This window comes from Pogoniulus pusillus, chromosome 17 (genome assembly GCF_015220805.1).
Source record: "Pogoniulus pusillus isolate bPogPus1 chromosome 17, bPogPus1.pri, whole genome shotgun sequence".
In the NCBI taxonomy this organism is placed as follows: domain Eukaryota; kingdom Metazoa; phylum Chordata; class Aves; order Piciformes; family Lybiidae; genus Pogoniulus; species Pogoniulus pusillus.
The window spans coordinates 6,966,471-6,989,014 of NC_087280.1; the positions used below are offsets into that span (position 1 = coordinate 6,966,471).

The 22,544-nt window shown below is 40.2% G+C and overlaps 1 protein-coding gene across 4 annotated transcripts in view; it reads left to right on the forward strand.

Moving 5' to 3' along the window:
* Positions 1-10,941: 10,941 nt before the first annotated feature.
* OTUD7A (OTU deubiquitinase 7A) overlaps positions 10,942-22,544 on the forward strand; it is a 105,963-nt gene continuing 94,360 nt past the window's right edge. For all 4 annotated transcript variants that reach the window (XM_064157452.1, XM_064157451.1, XM_064157454.1 and 1 more), the window contains exon 1: positions 10,942-11,050. The gene's annotated coding sequence lies outside the window, so the exon portion shown is untranslated. The remainder of the gene's footprint in view (positions 11,051-22,544) is intronic.

The following is a 22,544-nucleotide window of genomic DNA, read 5'->3' on the forward strand; positions in this document are numbered from 1 at the left end:
CTGTTTAGAGGCCAAGGGAGAATGAATGCCTCTTATACTAAAATACATCCCAGTTCTGGAATATGATATGATTTTATTCATCTCTTTGTCATTTCAACATCTGTGTAAGGTTGCAAGCTCAGTCAGCTCCAGAACTGAGGTGCAGGGAGGTTAAGAGAGACTAGCTTTAGGAGATGCTGAATTAGGTTGTCCAGAAAAGGAGGTTTCTGGATTTCTGCATTGTTTCTAAATTGTATATAATTGTAAATATGTATGAATATGCTTGTAAATTTAGCTTACTGTAAAGCATAGCTTTGTCTTATTTCCAAGGTGTCTGAGCTGGTCTGCTAAAGTTTAATTTAGGGGGTGATTTTCTAAACACCACAATTTGTGTTTCTCAAGCGCAAGAATAGCATTCTGTCTACCCTGATCTGCAGTGGTCAGTTGCTTCTCTACTCTTTTAGTTCAGTCAGAAAGTCATAGGCACTGAGCAATTTATTTACTGTTCCATTTTCCCTCAGATGAGCAACTGTTGTTCTCTCCTGTTGATAAGCAGTGAAATATTTTCTGAGGGAAAACTAGTTCTGACTGCTATTTTGACAAATACAAATTACAGAGGAGAAGTTTGTGTCCTAGTTGTGTGTTGTCTGCTGCTGTTGTTGAGTGCGCTTTATTTGGGGCAGGAAAGTAGGCGGCACTGGGAAAAGCTGTCTGATTTATGAATTATTTAAGCTGTTTGCACCATCTAGTGGTGCCTTATTAAAAAAGCTGCTCAATCATATATTAAGATAAAAGCAGATAATCTGTTTCAATCCTTCCATTTCCATCTGCATGTATAATTAAAAGCATGTAGCTATGTTAAGGCAAATTTTAAACTGTCACTCCCCTAGGGGAGCTGGATGTTATATTCCTTCTTATTTTGTGTTTACACCTTTCTTGCAGGTACTGTAATTCTAAGTTTTAACTTCTCATGCAGGATGTTTATGGTTGCAGAAGAGTTAGCTTTTCATGGAAGAAAAAGTTACCCTTGTTAAAAACAAAAAATAGTTTGTGCAACAACTAATACTCTTAGTTCAAAGGCTTAAGTGTTTGCTTTGAAAGTATGACTTTTAAGAGTAGCTGGATTAGCACTCTGAAGAGGATTCAGATGTGCAGAAAAAGCATTTTATATTTTTTACATATAACACTGCTGATACCTTACATCTTTTCTGGAGAGATTCTGGTGGACAGTTGGCTGGGAGGAGCTGATACAAACTAGCTTGTGCCACTCAAGAAATCAGCTTAGAAATCAAACAAAACAAAATCCACCCTGAATTTCTTGTAGTCTTTCTATTTTTTTTTAAGCCTGTAGGCTACACTGGTTTCACACATTCAGGCTTTTCTCAGTATGCATGGGAGTGCAAAACTTTCCTTTTAAAAATAATGCTAAGACTCTCAGGCATGATTCCAGCAGCAGAGACTCTAAGAGAAGCGCTAAAAATAGTGAGAGTCATGATAAAACTGTGAGAGCAGGAAGTGTTGCCTCTGAGAGGAGTAGGAAGGAATCTCAATTTGTATGCATTCATTAACTTGGCTTCTGAAGTTCAGCTTTTTTTCTACAGTGACATTTCTTTCATTGGTGAAAGAATCATAAATACTGTTCACAAACTAACTCCTGGCTGAATGCTCTTATGTAGTTTACAATCATTTGGTGCAATACCATTACAATAGCTTGCAGCAGCATTGCAATAGCTTGCTGTTTACAATTCACTATTGCAGATCTAATGGGTCATTCAGATTATTTACAACTTCCTGGACAGCTTTACTTCAGCATATAGACCCAAGCTATTTGTGTGATAAGTTTTTTGGATAAAACATCGTGGATGCTAATCTCTGGTTAGTGGTAATGATCTGGAGTGTGTTGGAAAGATCTCTGTATGCCAAGCACAATGATATTACTGAAATTAATGACTGTGCTACTCATCTTCTTGTAATACCTATGGCTTGAAAAGATGCTATGTTAGTACTTTTGCATAGAGAATACTGAGTTTGTATCTGGCATGAAGGTTCTACTCACATCCAGCTATGTCTGCACTGTTTTCATTATCATGGAAGTATAAAAGCCTTATGATCACTGCTGGGTGTAATGCAACTAAAATGCATTCACATCTTGTTTTGAGGGAAGGAGAGCAGCTCAGAAATGCTCAGAATTCTGTAAAAAAAAACAAACAAAAAAGCCCCCAAACAACAAAACAAAAAACCCAAACCAAACAAAAAAACCCACACCCCAAAAAAAACAAACATGAAAGAAGATATAGAATGAAATTTGGCTAGCAACTTTATTTGAGGGTTTGTGCCACCCAGGGGCTTTAGATGTGTAAGACTAAGGACTGAGCCAAGAAATACTTTGTTATGATACCTTCTACGTAATACTAACAGGTAGCATATGTGAATCTAACGGTTTTACATTAGACAGGAAATAGCCTTGAAAGTGAAATGGCTGTTCCAAAGGTGATACTGGGATGGAAGAGTGGACAGTGAGGTGGGTTAGGAGCTGGTTGCAAGATAGAGTTCAGAGGGTGGTGATCAATGGTGCCAGGTCCAACTGGAGAGCGCTGTGACTAGTGGTGTCCCCCAGGGATCAGTGCTGGGGCCAGTTCTATTCAACATCTTCATCACTGCCATTGATGAGGGCTCAGAGTGTCTCCTCAGCAAGTTTGCTGACAACACCAAGCTGGGAGGCTTGGCTGATACAGCTGAAGGCTGTGTGGCCATCCAGAGAGACCTGGACAGACTGGAGAGATGGGCACAGAGGAACCAAATGAGGTTCAACAAGGACAAGTGCAGAGTCCACCATCTGGGGAGGAATAATAAACTGCACCAGTACAGGCTGGGAGGTGATCTGCTGGAAAGTGTCTGAAGGCTGGCCAGGAGTGGGGGGACAGGCTCTGCTCACTTGCTGCCTGGGATAGGACAAGGAGCAATGGGTGTGAGTTGCAGCTAAAGAGGTTCCGCCTAAACACAAGGGAGAACTTCTTTACTGTAAGGGTCACAGAGCAGTGGAATAGGCTTTCTAGAGAGGTCATGGAGTCTCCTTCTCTGGAGCCTTTCAAGGCCTGTCTGGATGTGTTCCTCTGTGATCTGTGTTAGATAGTATTGTCCTGCTCTGGCAGGGGGTTTGGACTCGATGATCTCTTTGGGTCCCTTCCAACCCCTATTATCCTGTGATCATTGAGTTGAAGACTCAAAGTATGCTATATTCTTAACATAAGAGTGCCTAGAGCAACTAGGTTTGGTTTGCTCTTGGAACACATATACCATATCATACACTAGTATAGCAGGCACTCAATTTTCCACTCATGTTTATTTGGATGAACGAGAACTGGGTTTGCATTACAACTCTGTAGACTTCCACAAACGTTCAAGAATGTCAGCCAGCATGAAAAGTAATTTTTTTGATCCTACCATCTCTTAAACTGTGACTGTGGATAGAGTTGATGTATCGCTACCAGTGCTAAATTTCTAGGAACTTTGTCTCTCATTTTTTTTTCTGAAGACAACTGGCTGTTTAGAGGCCTGCCTGTCTGCATGCTGGAGTTCATATGCCTGTGTTTAAGTACCTAAGTCCTGTCTAAGTCAGAAGCAGCTGCAGATGTACTGAAGTCTTAGATCTGAACATCTATGTTTATTCTATTTAATGCCCAGTTTAAAATGGGAGTGTGGCTATTCCTCTAATTTCTAAAGAGTTCAGCATTGTAGGGAAGGAAGCAAGAAGGAGGATAGTTCTTTTTCTTAAGCTTACTACTCTGTGTGAAGGAAAGTGGCATTACTGGATTTGTTCCTGGCCCTGTTCCTTTTATTTAAGTTCTAGAAAAACCATAAATTCTTAAAGCCTGCTATCACAACAGCACAAATGCTTCTAGTGACAGCCAGTGTGGGCTTTTCCTACTTGTCCTATTTAGTCTTAGGCAGTTGAGAGAAGTCAAAGGAGCAGACTGTAATGGCACTGTAAAACTTCAGGTCCTCAACATAAAAGGAAAGAAGATTAAAATTAAATGAGACATGAATCATCAAACTGACATGCACCACCAGGTTTAGCAGCTAGTATTGGTAGGCTTTTCTGTAGGAAAACCTTTAGTATTTTGCTGTCAACAGCTGTCATAAGAGTTGGACTGTGTAAAATGAGATTAAAAGGAAGACTGGAATATAGAAAGGAAGCTTAAAAATACAATGTATTTTCTTAATTAATTGTAGTGTACTTACATATTAACTACTACAATGAGTCAGTCTTTCCCTGCTTTGGATTTCCAGTTTGAAGGTGTAAGATAGAGAAAAAAAAAATCTGTTTGCCAGCTATTTCCTAATGCTGTTTTATATTTTGCATAACATTTTTGTTCCTCTCTGAAGTTTGCTAAAATGAGTCTCATCTTCATATTTAATTGTGAACTGAATTAAATAATGTAGTGAGCAATGAAATTACTTGTCATTTACTTCTAGAATGGTCTGGAGGTGATGCAGATAATCACACTGCATGAAATAAAGCACTGGGGACTGTATCCACCATAACTTTGAGTTATAGAATTTAACATAGAAAAAACCCAAACCAACCAAACAAAAAATGCTGACCGAAACCAAACCAAAAGTGATGCTACCCAGACTAATTTTGAGGGTATTCAACTGCAGGATTCAGTATTGTGGATAAACAATTTTCTAATTAATTGGTGTACAGATCTGGAGTTCTCTTTTTCCTTTTCCTACTGGGAATCTAATTTGTCACAACTGCTGTCCAGAATGCATGTCCAGGGGCAGAACTGATCCCAGCAGTGCATTGCTGAATGTATATATCAGAAAGTAACATCCTTGTGTGATAATGGATGGAGAAAAAACCCTAATACACACATGAAACAGAGTATGCTGTCACTTTCTACTCTGTTTATGCATGTGCATGCAGACTTTCAGGCTTGAAAGTCCCACGTTGTAGCTGCAATTACTTGAGAGGACTCTAGCTGATGGCAAAAATATATTTGCCAAGAGAAACATTTATTGTAAATGAAGTCAGCCTAAACAGATGTTGACAGACTGAAATCACCAAAAAGAATGCATATCTAGTTGCTTTTCATGGAAGCATTATGTATTTGAGCAATATAAGTTTGGAGATACAAGAAAGCCCTCTTGAATGATGCAAGAGCATGTTCGTGAAAACCTGTAGAGGGACACTAAGTGTGGTTTTGTGTAGTAACTAAAGATGTCTAAATTTATACATTACAAGAAGCTCATTCATTTGAGAGCTTAATCCTGTGCATAAAAGTCAGAGGTTTTTCCTGTTGTCTTATTCACAGTTGAAATCAGACCTATCCTCATGTCATTGTCTCTGCATAGTTGCATATATAGTTGCATATCTTGTTTTAAGGCTCCGTGCTGTACCTGAGGGCAATCTATTTTGAAAGCCATGTTTTATGAAGTTACTTTTTTACTGTGCCTCTTTTTATTTGCTTTCTCTCCATGGATTACTCACTTTTCCAGCATCAGCAGAGATTAATATTGATTTTTGGTTTTGGCACAGGAAAGTTGTAAGTGGCTGCTGTGAGAAGATCAGATGTAGTCATTGAGCTTATGTAGGGAGTCACCTGGGTAAGATGCACTGCTGCAGGAGGGATAAGTTGCAGTCTCTCTGCAAGGGTATTTCCCTCTCAAAACTGAAAGGACCCTCACTACTAGATTATTGTCCATCTTTGGAACTGGTTGTTCCAGATGCTCACTATCATTGCACAGAAATAGTTATCATTTTCCACAAGTTCTAGGTTTTGTACTGAAGGACTTGGTTCATTGAGATCCTGTGAATTAGGAAGGTTTGGCTTGGCATGTTTAAAACCATGTTTACTCTGCCAGCAGGACAGGTCCTCATGTGTCAGCCAAAAGTATAGTCACTGTGGAAGAACAAAACTCCCTCTAGGAACCTTGAATATAAGTCAGTAACATTTACAGTGTCCCCTAGCTATAACATTGCTAACTCTTTAATAAAATCAGTGTGACTGGCTTAAAAAAAATGTAATTGGAAAGTCATGTTACTGCCTGTCACAACTTCCAGATGCTCTGTATGCGGAATGAGGGTTATTTAGAAATGGGTTACGTTGTGCTTCTACGCAGCTCTGTAAATAGAGAGTGCATGAAGCATGTGCTTATAAGTCTAAGCTGTTCAGCAGCAGGGTATCCCTTTGCAATAGTCTGTAATGCCTCACCTTGTTAATACTAGGAACATTTTGTTAGTGAAGTATAGCTGTAGTCATACACTACCAAAGCGTCCAGGTCAGATATCCTGAGGGATACTGGCAGTGATCCTCTTTCTCACCAGTAAACTTCAGTACAGGCCTGTCATGCCTTCGTGCATTAATGATTCTGTTCTGTCCCAGATTTTACTGCAGAATTAACTCCAAAACATCTGTATAAAAAAATCTGGCTTCCTGTGTAAAAAAATGTGTTGCCAAATGTGTGGGTAGCATTTCTCAGTCTGCTTGGGAGTGCTAGGAACCATATTGTATTATTTTTAAAGCATCTGAAGGCTGATAATGAACTGTCTGTAACTGTAAAATAATAATCTGGTGGAATGACAGAAGTGGACTTCCCAGCTGACTTGATAGAAAAATGTGCTCTTGTTGAGTAGACATTTCAGAGTCAAGAAGTAATAAAAGCAGTTGGCTGAGAGAAATGCTGTTTATTTCAGTGACATTTAGTAATAACAACAGTTAAAAACCCTCAGTGAAATAGGAAGCAGCTAAGCTCCTCTGAGTCCCGGTTTCACAGGTCAGGAACTGGAGAAGCTAGCCTTGTCCTTCTTGCATTTTCAGCTGGCCTCTGTGTGTATGTTCATTTGTTTATTTTAAGGCTTTAATTAAAATCTGAAGTTAAAGATTTTTCTAGGCCTTCAAGGAAATAACATTTTTTCTGTGGTCCTGTATATTAAACTACTTTATCCAAATAGAATAACAAAAGAAAGTTTTTTCACTAGAAACTTCCAGATGCTACAGAGTTACCATCAAAGTATTATTACAGGCCAATGTTCATACAGCAATCTTAAAAGATGACTAGGGGAGTTTTTCTTAGAGATAATGACACCAAGCTGGGGGCAGATGTGGCTGGGTTGGAGGGCAGAAGGGCTCTGCAGCGGGACCTTGACTGCCTGGACAGATGGGCAGAGTCCAAGGGGATGGCATTCAATAGCTCCAAGTGCAGGGTGCTGCACTTTGGCCACAACAACCCCATGCAGAGATACAGGCTGGGGGTGGAGTGGCTGGAGAGCAGCCAGACAGAAAGGGATCTGGGGGTGCTGATTGATACCTGCCTGAACATGAGCCAGCAGTGTGCCCAGGTGGCCAAGAGAGCCAGTGACATCCTGGCCTGCATCAGGAATGGTGTGGTCAGCAGGAGCAGGGAGGTCATCCTGCCCCTGTGCTCTGCACTGGTTAGACCACACCTTGAGTACTGTGTTCAGTTCTGGGCCCCCCAGTTTAGGAGGGACATTGAGATGCTTGAGCGTGTCCAGAGAAGGGCGACGAGGCTGAAAAAGGCCTTGAGCACAGCCCTACGAGGAGAGGCTGAGGGAGCTGGGATTGTTTGTGGAGTCGCCGTCCCTGGGGCACTTCAAGGCAAGGTTGGACGTGGCACTTGGTGCCATGGTCTAGCCTTGAGCTCTGTGGTAAAGGGTTGGACTTGATGATCTGTGAGGTCTCTTCCAACCCTGATGATACTGTGATACTGTGTTTAGCCTGGAGAAGAGGAGGCTCAGGGGTGACCTTGTTGCTGTCTACAACTACCTGAAGGGTGGTTGTGGCCAGGAGGAGGTTGCTCTCTTCTCTCAGGTGGCCAGCGCCAGCCTCAAGCTACGCCAGGGGAAATTTAGGCTCGAGGTGAGAAGAAAGTTCTTCACTGAGAGAGTCATTGGATACTGGAATGGGCTGCCCAGGGAGGTGGTGCAGTCTCCGTCCCTGGGGCTGTTCAAGGCAAGGTTGGACGTGGCACTTGGTGCTGTGGTCTAGCCTTGAACTCTGTGGTAAAGGGATGGACTTGATGATCTGTGAGATCTCTTCCAACCTTGGTGATACTGTGATAATTTACTCTGTCTTCATTTACTTTGCTAGACAAAGTTTCTGAAAAGCTCCCTATTGATCATAAGGCTCAAACCTAATGTTCTTATATTTAGGGCAATATAACTGCAAGCTTACCTTCAGTGTTTGTAAGTTTCCCATCCACAATTCACTGTCCTTTCTGGAATCTCTCTAACTTGTTGCAGGCTTAGGTTGTATGGGAGTGGTAGAAATGAAATGAGAGAGAGTAATATACATTGTAGATGGCTACAGTATGTGTTATTTTATTGTTTATAAGTAACTTTGTGCCTTAAGAGGGCAGAAACATGAGAGATGATAGGAGAGAAGAAAAGGACTTGAGAGGGACCCTAAAAAGGCTGGGGCTCTGGTAAAGGAGACTCGATGGCTTTAAGTAAATAACGGCTATAAGGCAGTAAGTGACTGAAGCAGTTATCAATGTGTTACTCACTGGCTTTTAAGAAAATAGCTCTCCACATATCGCGCTCCCTGTGACAGACTTTTGTGTGTGGGTCCAACAGGAGAATGTCTTGGAGGTCATGAAATGCATATAGGAGATAATGATACATGTTTACATTTAAATGCTTGTATTTTCAATATGTTTCTTAGGAATCGTGATCAGGCCTGCACTTAGATTGCATGTCTTCCTTACACAGACTGGAAATGAATCTCCTCTTGTTCAATTTGTTTAACCTCTCTCTGTGTAATTGCTGCATTTATAAAATGGGAATTACAGGGCTCTGTGGGATACAGTCCACATACATATGGTTGCTGTTACTGTTGCAGTACTGTGGGAAAGCAAAATGCTGCACTATGAAGAAGCCCTGCTGAGAAAATGCAGCCTGGATACTTGTTCAGTAGTGTCCTGCAAGGGGAAACAAAAATCTACCACTCTCTGTGAAACTGAATTTTGAGAGCCAAAGATATGTAGCCAAGGTGAAACAACTATGGTGAACAAGGTTTTTAAAGCAAGGCTGTCTGCAACTACCTGAAGAGAGGCTGTAGCCAGGTGGGGATCAGTCTCTTCTCCCAGGCACCCAGCCACAGAATAAGGGGACACAGTCTTGAGTTGTGTCAGGGAGGTCTAGGCTGGATGTTAGGAGGGAATTCTTGACAGAGAAAGTGATTGGCATTGGGATGGGCTGCCCAGGGAGGTGGTGGAGTTGCCATCCTTGGAGATGTTCAAGAAAAGACTGGATGAGGCACTTAGTGGCATGATCTAGTTGATTGGCTAGGGCTGGGTGATCTTGGAGGTCTCTTCCAACCTGGTTAATTCTGTGATCTGTAAACTAGTAAAATGAACTTTCTTTATACTTGAACACTGGGAATTTTAGTCCTATTTCTAATTGAAATATTTCTTCTCTTTATGGATATGTGTGATTCCTAATTATTAATTCTATTGTCTTCAAAATTTTGTTGTTTGTTGAGAGTGGAGGTAAATGGAGCACCATTATGGTGTATTATATAAAAGTTCAGAATATATAATAAAAAGAAAAAAGAAAACTTAGAGAAAAAATGGCTTCCTAAATTGTCAACTGCCTATTTTATGACTGCAATACATCTAGGTTTATGAATTGGAATATAGAAAATATTCTCAGATGGTTTGCAGTGATTAATGTCAACAAGGAAATTTTCAAATGTTTTAATTTCTGTCTTCCTCGTGAGCTGCAAAAAGATGCATTTTTCAAAGGTTAGGTGAAATTCTGTCAGAGGTTTCAACAGCATTCTAAACTGATGTTGGGGATTTAGCAGAGAACTAGAATGTAAAGCAACTGATCTGATTTTCTTCCCTATCAAACCTCAATTGCCTATGATATGAAATTGTGTTATCTGCAAAACTTCTCCAGATGCATTGTGCAAAACATGTAAACCAAATGTCATAATGTCTGCTTCCATAGGGATTTAGTATTGCTGCATGTTCTCACTGATTATGTGGCATCTGTAGCAGGCTGATTTCAGGTGAGAATTCTCAGTGTTTCTAGATAAGAAGGCTTTTCTTCAGCAGGTATTCTGGGCTGTGATTTATGTATTTCTTTCTTTCTATCTCACATATCTGGCCTGATACTTGATATTGCATGTTTCTATTTTTGTCATAGTGGAAAAAGGGAATGCTTGGTTTTCGTGGTTCATTTCTTGATCCATTTCCTTTTCCACTCTTCCAGTACAACTAGATTTTAAATGAAAGAGGCAGTTTAACCAAGTGAGGCAGTAGACAGCTAGCGAGGCTAGTGAAGTAGCTGGGACCAGGGTCTTTGAGAAGTATCTGTTACGCTGAAGTAAACTTTTCTGTCATCCTTTGCGCAGATAACACCAAGTATCGAAACGCAAGGCACATGGAAAGCAGTAACTTAGAATAGCAATCCCTGTTTGCTGAGGGCACAACTAGGCAAGGTCGTTTGCAGAGTGGGATGGATTCAGAAAGGAGACGGCTCTTTCCATCTGGCTCTGCCGTGGGACCGCGCAGGGCGGTGGAGTGCTCGCTGGGCCGGGGCGGCCGCGGCCCATCTTCCTGGGCTGTGCGCTGCCGGCCGTTGCTCCCGCCTCTTTCTGTGGCTGGAGGCGGCGAGGCCGAGCTTACGGAAAGGGCCGGCGAGGGCAGCGGACAGGCGCCTTCCGTGTGGGGCGACCCCCGGCCGCGGCGGAGCCGAGTGCCGCGGGGGCGGGCGCGGCGCGGGGCGGAGCGCGGCTAGCCGGGCCGCTGCGGGCAGCCGAGGGGAGGGCCCTGCGGCCGGTGACTTCATGGGAAGGAGGCGGTGGCGGGAGGTGGGTCTCGCTTTCCGTCTGCCGGTGCTGTCTGCAGGGCGTGCGAGAGGCGGCCGCTTCGCCGGGCAGCGCGGGCGGGGGGACAGCGGTGACGGAAAGCGGCAGCTGGCGGGGGACGGCGGCGCTGGGTTGATTTCCCACCCCCCTTCCCCTTCCCCCTCCCCCCCCCCCCGGCCGGAGGAAGATGGAGCTCGGTTAGTAAGGGCTTGCGGGAGGAGCAGCGGTAGCAGGTAAGAGCTGCTGCTCCCTCCTCCTGCCTTCTGGCTGGGAGCACGGCAGGGGCCGGTCGATGCGGTGGACGGGCCGGTGGTATTCAGCGCCTGTGGCACAGGTGGGCCTGACACGCAGCAGTGTCCTTGCCTGCGGTCTGCCCGCTCCGCCCCGGCTGCAGAAGTTCCCGCTGTGCCGAGCTGCGGGCAGCCGGAGGGCAAAGCCCTCACTTGAGCTGGAAAGGGCAAAGCCGGGCGTTTAGAAACGCCTTGCGCCCTGTGCCTTCGGTGGTTGTGATGGGGATGCGGGCAGGTCTGCCGGCTTTGCCCCCGCCCCGTCTCCCCCAGCTCATTGATGGGCTCCGGGAAGAGCTTCTGCATTGCAGACGCTCGCCTGAGCTTCGCTCCTGCATTCGCGGCTTTATCTGATCAAGGCAGCCAGCTCCTTGGCCGGGTGGTCCGGTGCTGCTCGGGCAAGAGGCTGGTTTGGGCAGGTGGTATCACCTTCTGTCATTCCTGGACCCTGTCAGGACGTTTGGGGGATTGACCTTAATCTGATAAATATTGGAGGTGTATAAAAATATGATTGCTCTCTAACAGAGGTACAGAAAGGGAACCTGTCAGGATCCGTGTGAATGATGAGCGTTTGGAGTTCATAGGGTACAATTCAGTGAGATACAACGTGCATACAGAGCATAATGCAGTGAGGCACACGACCTTACGTAATCTAAATTTAAAAAGCTCACTACCCCTACGCTTATCCTGGAGGTTGTAGGAATATGTCTGTTTTAAGCTCATTCTAGAGGCTTGTTAAGTATCTGACATAAAGATGTAAAGCCCCTCACGAGCCAGTGCTGAAAATAAAGAAATAAATTGTTGGTTACTTTTGCTGTAGTTGTGTCACAGTGAGTTCCTCCTCAGTGGTCAGTATCATGCACACACAGTGATACTCATGGCTACGTGGGCATACATAGCTCCACACTGCAAGAGGGAATGGTTTCTTCTGATGTCACTTAGATGTGCCTTTAAATCAGTGAACTGTAATGGTGTCATATTTTGATAAACTCTTGAGGTTTCTCTCTCTAGGCCTGAATAGTGCTACAATTTCTAGCGTACAGACATGAATTTAACGTAAACAGAAAGAAACCTTTCACACTTTTCACTTGACCTTCAGCATCTCAGACGAGTACTTGAAACTGATGATCAGGGCAAGTAGTTTGCAAAGGACTGGTTTAAAATATGTTGTTGCATGCAACATATACGACTCAGACAATGTCTAGTATAACATGCAGTCAGTGTTCTGAGCTCTATATCCAAAGGAAACTAATGTGTGATGAATTTGGCCCACATTTTTTAACTCATTCCTTACAAATGACATTGACTTTAAAAAAGGTTGCTATGGCACAGATTTCAAGCAAAGTATATTAAGGTTCTGAAATGGAAAGTGCTGTCAGTAGGAAAAATATTGCTTTGTTATTTATAATCTGTTACTCAGATGTAAGTGTGGTAGGTGTTGAGACTGGATCTGGCTCTGTTTTCTGCTGTTGGTGAAAAATGACTAAATGGTCTCCCTTCTGTAGATGTGGGCCAGATTTTGTCCAGGTGTGCACAGGGGCAGGCTGGAGTTTCCCCGTTTGAATCTGGAATATAGCTGAAAACCAGTGCTTACCTTCCTTTGGGGTACTTTCTGTAGCAAGCCTGCATACTTTTGCTGGAGCTGTACCGTTGATTGTGGTGTGGAATATAGAACCAGTGTGGGTTGTGTATTGCCCACGCAGCAGAAATGATGGTATGACGTGGAATAGAAATGACGTTTTTGTGCATCTTGCTCTTCTGTGGTATTATATTTTTCTACAAGAATGTCAGTCATCTTCAGGACAGCTTAATTCATGTATAATATAGGAACTGTCAAGAGAGTGAGGCTAGGTAGGGGTCAACTATCCTGACTAATGAATTGCTATGTGTATAGTGCAAAAAACCCTGATCATTTGCTTAATCATAATGTGTCAATTTTTGAAAAAGGTAGTTTTTTTGCAGATGGGGTCTAAAAGATTTTTGTCTTGGTTTAGCAATGCAAATTCAAATAATGACTGAATGTTACCGACTCCAAGTACTCACAGAATGAACAGGTTGGAAGGTACTTAGTCTCTTCATAGGAAACCTACCTCTGCATCTTTCTTTGCCTCAGCACCTCTTCCTTACAGTTATGCTAGCAGATTCAGTAGAAAAGCCTGAGACTGAAGATACTTTAAGTGAATGGGGATTCAGGTCAGGAATTTTGTATAGCTGTTTACATGCAAGTGTGTGAACATTGGCTCACGTTTTACCGGTTCAACCAGTGTGCTGTTTTTTGCCATAGTTGCCCTTTGTGTCACCAACTGAAAAACCAGGGAATCGGTGTTTTAACTAGTCAATATGTAGAACATCTCATTTTATTTAAAACTATACATTTTAAATCTAATCACTGATTTTTCTCATGTCATGTAGAGTCTTTCACAAGTTCATTGCTGTTGTATCTCTGTTATTTGGGGGGAAAAATGTTTGTTTGTTTGTTTTTAATTTACTTAATTTGAAAACCTGTATATCACCTTGTCATGTACTGTTAATTTAGCTCATTTTGGCCTTTAGACACAGTAACTTGTATAGTCCTACTAGAAGAACAACACTAGCATGTTCCCACATAGTTATGTATTGCTAGAGATAAAGCTGGAGCTGAAAGAGGGAAAGGACTAAGGGAATTAGAATATTTGTCACTAGATTGTCTAGGTTTCAGATCTTGGTGTTTAATGATGTTTCCTTCTGTTTAATATATTCTGCATTTCCAGAAACATTATGAAATCTGAATCTCCTTTTGCCTTGAATTTCCTGAAATATCTTGGAACTCATATTAAGAAAAAAATAACAGAAACTTTCAATTAAAAAAATTAAATGCTCTTAAGTATCTAGTACAGTTGTTATTAAATTGAAAGCTGAAAGAAGTAGAAAAGGCATTTTTGTTGTGTTGTCACTGAAGGGTTTTGAAGTCTACAGATTGATTTATAATGGATAACCACTGTGCAGCCATGCAAAGGCATTCACAGATATTTAGTCTGAAGCACAAAGCTAAATGGTGTGTAGACCTTCTGAGCACATTAATCGGTGTTGCCCTAATGAAAATACTTGGGAGGTGAGCCTGGCTGATAAGGTGATCTGAAAATTCAGCAGTGGAGTCTTATGCAATAGTAGAAGTTTACCAGTTCAAGTGTTCTATCAGTGTTGCACAGGTATTACACTGCACCTTGCTGTATTTCTTTATCATTAGGTTCCTGAGACAAAGCATGAGGCAAAATTGAAAAGACATCCACAGATAAGATGGCAGAACCATTGTCAAATCCTTGACAGTAATTCATTTGCTTTATTTCAAAGTCAGGTTAATTAGTGTATGCATGTAAATGTAACAATACAACTATTTTGTCAACCCATCTTTTCTAGTCTTTTTGTTTAGCTGTCCTTTCTCAACTACTGATCTAAGAGTGGAAAACCTCTGAATCTAGCAAGCATGGAGATAATGGAGATGTGAAAGACTTGGCCTACAATTCTGGTTTTATGTTGTTCTAGTGTAAAGCTTCTGTGTTGAGTGTTTCTAATTTAAAGTAGTTTCAAGAGAAAGCTAATTGTGACCTGTTTCATCTCATTCTCAGTTTGTTTCAGATTTTTGTTTTCTGAGTTCAGTGCTGCTATTTTAGCATGTAGTTATGCCACTGATTTTTGGTTGTTGTGCTTTGCTGTAGCGTTTTAATGAAGAATATTGCTGATATCTATTTATTTCATATTTTTGGATGCACCCTTGGCAAAGGTTTAAGCTTGAAATAGAAAAAATCTTGAGACTGTTTGTTTGTTTTTATTAAAAGTGTTAATTTAATGTTTTAGTATCTCCCTTTGATGAAAAGGATTGAAAAGTTTAATTTGAAAAAGACAATCAGAAATCTCTGGATAAGGTTATGGATGTGTTCTAAGATAGTTGGAAAATGTGGTTTCTTATGTATTTTGTAGAAGAAATACAGGGTTGGTATTCTTGAAAGTTTTTTTAATACTTTGAGTGTTTTTTTTTTCAGAATGAGCATATCTGTAAGTGCTTAATGGTACATTTAGTAAAACTAATTTGTTTCATACTGTACATTGAAACTTTTATCAGTTAGAACACTGAGTTATGCTCTCTGATCATGATTTCAGTCTTGTATGTGAGGCTTAAATACCATCTAACCTGCGCAGGGAACAAAGAATGTTCTTTATACAAGGCTAAATAAGCCATTTTTATCTATTGGTATTTTGTAGATACTTGGTGCTGTACATTGAATTTATTTTTCACTTGCACCTTCTCTTAGGATCTGCTGAGTAATTGTATGCTTTGACTAGTGAATCAAAGAAAGGACAAAACCCATGTAGAAACCGACCAAGCTGTGAAAGAATTTTGATTCTCTTGTTTGTCACACTGGTTATATTTCCACTATTGTTTTCAGAATTAGCATAAGGAACACTGAGGACTTGTTCTTTAATTAGATGCTTGAAATAATCACATTTCAAGTTCTGGTGTCTGATGATGCCATTAGTGGCCTCTGTCACATGACCAGGAGGTGTAATATATTTCTAGGTTATGGCCATGAAGTTACCAGAGTTGTTCTGATGCCTGTGATTTAGATGTCTAGCTGCCATGGTGATAGTACCATAGAAACTGGTAAAATAATAATTCTCTATTAGAAGATATGAATGAAAAAAAAAGCTGGTTTTTTTGTCTTTTATGTTTGAGCGCTTTAACAGGAATCAAACTCTATTGATGGTATATTCCTGATGGAGAAAATATATTGAACAAATTCCTTTGCTCTGTGTTACACAGCAGACCAAGTTAAGGTTGTTATATTGGTACTGTCAAGACATTAAATGCATGACTGACAATTCAGTCATTCCTTGGAGTACTTCTAGTCTCAAGTGTAAGGGCATTAGAGTAAAGACCTTTGTTACATTGTTGATCTTTGTTGTCAAGTCACTTTCTTTTATTGTAATAGCTTTCTGAATAGTGCAGTAAGTATGATTTTCTTCAAAAGCACTCTCACAGCAAAGAAGGGCTATGACTGTGTCCCATAGGCAGTGCCAGCATAGACACTCAAAGCACAGTAATGATAGAGCTTTAGTTTGGAAGCCATTGTAAAGGATTTTGTCTGGAACTATACAAATCATGATTATAGGAATGCCGAGTAAGATTATATAGGAGGCAATATGTTGAGTGCTATTTTCCATGTCTTGTGAGATCTATTGCAATAAAAAAAAAAAGTGTGAGGAGCAGTCCCTGACTGTCTATTGGTTGGAATGAGTTGTTTCTCTATTACTGGTAAGTGACTCACTCAGGTACTTAAGCCCTATTGGAAACTAAGCAAGGACATAGAGGGAGTGATCCCAGATGTATCTGTCTAGCAATGTACTCATTAAAGTTTTGTATGAACACTTAGATTGCCTCCAGAATTTCCAAGGTACTGCAAAGGAGCTTTTGCTCTGTGTTAGTTTCCCTGTTAGCACTGAGATCAGTGTAAAGGATGGATTCTTGATAGTGGCAACCTTGAGTTTATTAGTCTGTACTAAGCAACAACCAGGAGTAAAAGCAGACTGCCAAACTCTGCGCCTAGGTAGCGGTTATGATAGCACACTTGAATCAGAATGATGCACCTGACAACAGAACCCAGAACAAAGTGTTGCAGATGGGTATGTCAGGAACACTTAGTCTCAGATCTATCATCCCTTATCAGAAACCTTCCCATTCTCACCTGAGAATATTTAATATCCCAGTAGTTTCTATTTTAAGCCTTAGAGCTGTTACATTGTCAATTCCAGAGAAAAGTAGGACATACAGGTGTATTGAATAACATCATGGTAATGTGAAAAGATTGTTTTAGTGTAAAGAAAGCATTGATTTAGCAAACTAATTAAGTATGAAGCAGTGAAATCACCTCCCATGACTCTCTAAATAACTTTACATCTTTGTCTCAAGAAGAGTCCAGGTAAATTAAAGGGAGGGCAGATTTACACCAACAGAAATAACGAAGAATATGCAACTTATAGATAAAAGTTCACACGTGGGAAGGATTTGGGAAGCATCATGTGTTCATCAATTCTACAGTTTCAACGGAGAGCTGGAGAGAGAGAAACTTCCTTTCAGCACAAATTAACAGAAAGAACATATAATGTAGTAGTCTCCCAGAGGAGGCCATAAGGATAACATTAAATCAAGTCAGGTAGATACAGTGTCTGCAGTGTGGTAAGTGGAGGCAGTTTGCTATTAAGAAATTGTCATTGCAAAGTAATAACCTTTCATTAACTGTGACTAGTGGGATGGCTGAGCATTTACAAGCTGAGCATCAAGTTCAGAATTTCTGAGGTTAACCTGAAAATTTGATATTTAAAATGAAAATCACATTAGCTGAGGTGCTTTATATCAGTTTTTTCCCCTCAGTGTTTCTTGATTGTTATATCAATAATCATAAAATGAGAACTTCAAACAAAGTCATAGAAGGGCATGTCAATGCCACACCATTTAGGGGAAGCTCCAGGTCTGAATCACAGTTTGCCACAAGGATTTGAGGTCTTGTGAGTTACTCTCACAGCTTCTTATCGTGTATAGTTTTGATATCATGGGAGGTAGAGCAGAAAATTAGATACTCTCATGTCAAGCTTTATATTAGGTTTATTCTATGTTGAAAGACCCATGTGAAGATGTCAAGGGTTAGGGCCAAGCTGACCACTAAATAGATGACAGATGCTCTCTGTTAAGCCCTCTTTCCCAGGAGTGGAAGAGAAAATGAGTAAGGGGGAGAGACTTAACAAATTGAAAATGAAACCAGCTTTAATTAAAAAAAAAAATCAACTATGTACAAAATCAGTGTAGAACCCAACCCACCTGATGGCAGTTACATTACCAGTGACACAGTGGACAGGCAACAAGGAAGGGGATTCACAAGCTGGATTCAGCAACACATAGATTGAGATCAAAGGAAAAAACATACAGAGCCCTCTTTGAATACAAGACACTGAAGAAGAGAAAGACTGATCCTTGTGATCCCTCAGTTTTGTACAGTCTATGATGTATATGGAATGGAAAAGTTTAAGGTTACTGGTCCTGTTTGCTCCTTTCTGCAGGTGTGGCCTTTTACCTTCTGTACCCCCAACCAGGTAAACAAAACTTAGCAGCGACCTTGGTCTCCATAGGAGTAGGTATAAGCAAGAGCATTTCCACAAGCCAGACCTTGTTTCTAACTAGCCACATAATCATCACTTCCAGAAGCAGACACTGTTTGCAAAAGTGTGCTGCTAATTTCAGAAATTGCAGTTACTGAAGGGACTGAGCTGAAAAATAAAGTCACTGCACAGAATTATTCTGTTCTAGCTCAAACCAAAACAAAAGGAATGAATTTTTGAGCCCTCTAGTAATTGGGGATGGCTTTTAGTGGATGAGGAATGTTTGAAATGACAGGTCTTGTAGAAACTGTGTATCTTAGCAATAGACAGTTTGTTTCTTCAGGCTTCTTGGTATGGCTTCAATATTTTGGGACCTCATGTATATAGAACTCACATCTATCTGCTTATAATTGAAGTTTTCTTGTGTATTTCTGTTATGGTAGAATTCCTCTCTTCTGTTGACTGTTAAATACTTGGAGGCAGAGTTTCAGATAAGTTGGGAAAGGTTTTTTTGTACTCTCATAAATAATCCTGGGAGGCATCTTACTGCTTTTCCTTCTCTCTGATTCTGTGAAATCGTAGTTGTATCTCTCTGCTCTGACATTCCAAGCTCAGGATGCTTAATAGATAAGGACTGTAGAACAGTTTTGAGCAGGAAATGTAAAGATAGATATTTATACACTAAAAGCAGAATTTAGTCAGGATTAATAAAAGGATGTCAATTCTTGGCAAGAATAGGAGGAAACAAAAGACTGTGAAAAAAATGTGCTATGAAGGTTACACAGTTTGTTTTCTCCTCCTTCTGTAATGGAGGTTCTCTTGAAGAAGACTCACATGGACATCTGTAATGTCTCCTGGGCAACACAGTTTATGTTTTTATTATTATGCAATGTTGAAAATTTCTTCTGGCATCACATTCTGTGATTCTGTGAACAAGTGGCACTACAAAGTCCAGAGCTATGTTGTTTGTAACAGTAGTCATTGCGATGTTGTCTCTCACTCTGGTCTACATCATCTTTCTAACAGGAGATACCAGTTTTCTATTGTTTATCAATTCTAAACCCTTTTCTTAATTCCTCTGCCCTTCAGAGGGAGCATTCCTGTAACTGGCAAAGGTGAATAGCTCAAACAAAGGCTGACATGTTGGAAAGTCAATCTCGGGACTTTCCAACTGGGAATGAACAATTTTTCATTGGGCTCCAAGTCTGTTTGAACTGATTTTATTTGTTATTATAAGCACATGCTACAAACTGTTGATTACTTATTATACATGAGGGAATCTCTGAAACAAGATGGAAGTTGCTGATTTACTGGCACGTGTGCTGCATTGATATGATGAATTGCTTATCTGCAGGCCTGGTAGCACTCTGACCACAGAAGGGTGATATGCTGATTTCAGCAGATAAGCAGTAGGTAGTTGCACTGGAAAACCTCATGAAGCAGTTGAGGTATTGCTAGCTTGGCTGCTCTCTCTCGGTGCTAATGCAGATCAGGTGCTTGAGAGAAGCCCTTATGAGCACAAAATGTTGCATTAGTGAAGTGCAGACCTCAATTAACATGGAAGTATAAATCATTGCCTTTTGCTACCACAGGAGATGAATATTCATGCCTGAGCAGCTCAGTTGTAAGTATCTGGAATTGATGAGATAGTTGCATCTAGCCAACAATCTCTTGATTTGCTTTGATACAACATTTAAGAAACAAAGCTATTATGATTTTCCTTCCTCCAGTTTTGTCTCCTAAAAGACGCTTTCCATACAAATGGAAGGTATTGACTTGTTAACTTCCATTTCATGTGCTTCTCATTTAATATAAAACATATTTTTGTCCAGTGTGAGTAGGGGAGCGTGCACTCATGAGAGAAGGTAACTGTGAAGCAAACTGTCATTGCATGTCCATTTTCAGCTATCAAAGAAAAATATTAAATACCCTTTTCTGGATTTCATAATACAGTTTAGCTCCATTAAAAGATGCCTTATTTTTGAGAGTAAAAGTTTGGAAGAGACATGATTTTAATTCTGTGTGTTCCTATGACTGTTCTTATTTCAATTATTATCTTATAGAAGCTATAATAACATATATACATATGCTTTCTGTGAACATTTTTCTTCAGCAAATCTGAGACTTTCCAATGAAGGAGAACATTACTCTGTGACAAATCCCTTGAGAGTCATGCTGTCTCAGTCCTTGGGGACTTGAGAAAAAAGGTCTAGGGCTTTTAAAAGTGCAAAGTCAAAGAATCCACCTTCACCAAACCACTGAAATGGACCTAAAATAATGCCTTTTTAGCCTTGGAGTAGTGGAGTTCTGATCTCTGCTGAAGATGACCTCAATGGAAATAGTTTTAGCAGTAAAATACATTTTAAACCAAAATGTTAAAACAGAGAGTGGTCAACAGGTGGATTCCTACTCTTCTCACATTTGGAAAGCAAATTTTTTTCTGCCAGATTGCTTCAGATTAAGTCCAATTGGTATCTATGTTTAAAAAATAAATGTTTTGTGCTGTTGGAACTGATGTTACTGTATTTGCTTTCAAAGTGGAGCAAAATGGAATTGTAGAGAATAGTCTGACATCCAGATGTGATTTTTCAGTAATGTTTTATCTACAGGCCATATTTCATTTGGATGTGCCTATGGAAATACATTATGTCTAGAGAAAGGGGGGAAAAAAATGTAGGTTTTGAGGAAACCTGTACCCCCCCAGTGTTGCACAGTATATTTCATGCCTTAAGGGGTGGTAATTTTATAAATAGTTTGGTGTGGTACAGTCAAATCGTGAGAGCTTGATGAAAAAACATTCTAGTAAGTGAAGCTCTGATTATGGTAGCTTGTGATTATCTTATTTGTTTTTTATCACCACACCATGAGAAATGTAATGTAGTGTTAATTATAATTGTGTAATTTGAGATAATGAGCACTGAGGTGATCCATTTCGTTTTTTCCTTAAATGCAGTAGTAAGAATGAAGTTTGCTAGAATCATGAAGGTGAAAATGCCAAAGTAGAACTTGACTTTCTGTACAGATGTTTATGCAAAACATGACCCTTATTTGATCTTCCAGTTTAAGTTACAAAGCAAATGCAAAGCAGTAGCTGCGCATATATAAAGTATAATATGAATATAGTTATCCAGGGCTACTAGTGATTTTCAAGGAAAAGGTTGATAAAAATGTAGATGAAGATTTCCATGCACATGTTCCAGAAGAGTGAATTATTGACAAATAGGAATTTTTTTAAAAACACCTGCAATGAGGCAGCTGTTTGTACAGTAGGTTGCCAAAAACTTGTTCTTTAAAGATTTTTTTAAATCAATTCCTGAGCAGCCAGGTAAGATAGAAGCTTATCACCCATTTAATATCTGGATGGAGAGAGCTGCTAATAATATGCAGCATTCCTTCTGTGCTGCATGATCCTACTGTTTGTTTGGCTGGAATGTGGCGATGTTATATATTTGTAGATCTATCAGCCCTTCAAGCTTTGCACTGTTAATTTGGGTCACTGCATATAATGCATGTTAAATAAGACACAGGTTTGTTGTGTTTATAGATAAAGTTAGCAGCATTTCATGGTATTACAGGAAATATATATTAGTGTTAAAAATGAACATGATTCCTTTTAAATTTATTACTTAGTTCACAAACAAAGTAAGTGCCCTTCTGGAACATATGTATATAGGTGTCCCGGGTTTTGACAAAGCTGTTCAAATGAAACAGAAAACAGACTGCAGCTGTGAGTAGTTTGGTAGGTCTTTGCAGCAGAATGCTTTAAGTTTTGTGTGTTAATAGTTGAGATAACTTTTTTTGAGAGAGATAAATAGAGAAGCTAAAATTAAATATTTTGTAATTTAGTAGCCTATAAAGAAGGAATTGTTTTAAAAGATTCCAAAGCTCCTTGACTCACTTGAAAAGCTGACTACAGGTGCTTAAGAGATCACATAACTTCTTTTAATGGGATTTGGGCTTCTAGTTCGTACGAAATACTTTTTAAAAGTGTATTCTTATCCTGATAAAGTTGTAACTTCATTAATAAGCAAGCTGTAAAACCCCAATTCAAAACAGTGATTCAATACCTGAAAAAGAAGAGCTGCATATCAGCTGCAAGCACTTGTGTTGTGGGTTTGGTTTGGTTTTTGGTTTTGTTTTTTTTTTTTTGTACTTTATAACCATAATCACTTTCCTATCTCCTAGACATGCCTGCTTAAAATTGAATCTGCATTTGCATAGTCATTTCTTTTGTACTGTCATGGCTCTGCCAGGCATTCCTTCTGCTGCTTTTTTCCCACTATGTAACAATAGGAATTGAGTATCTGAGAAA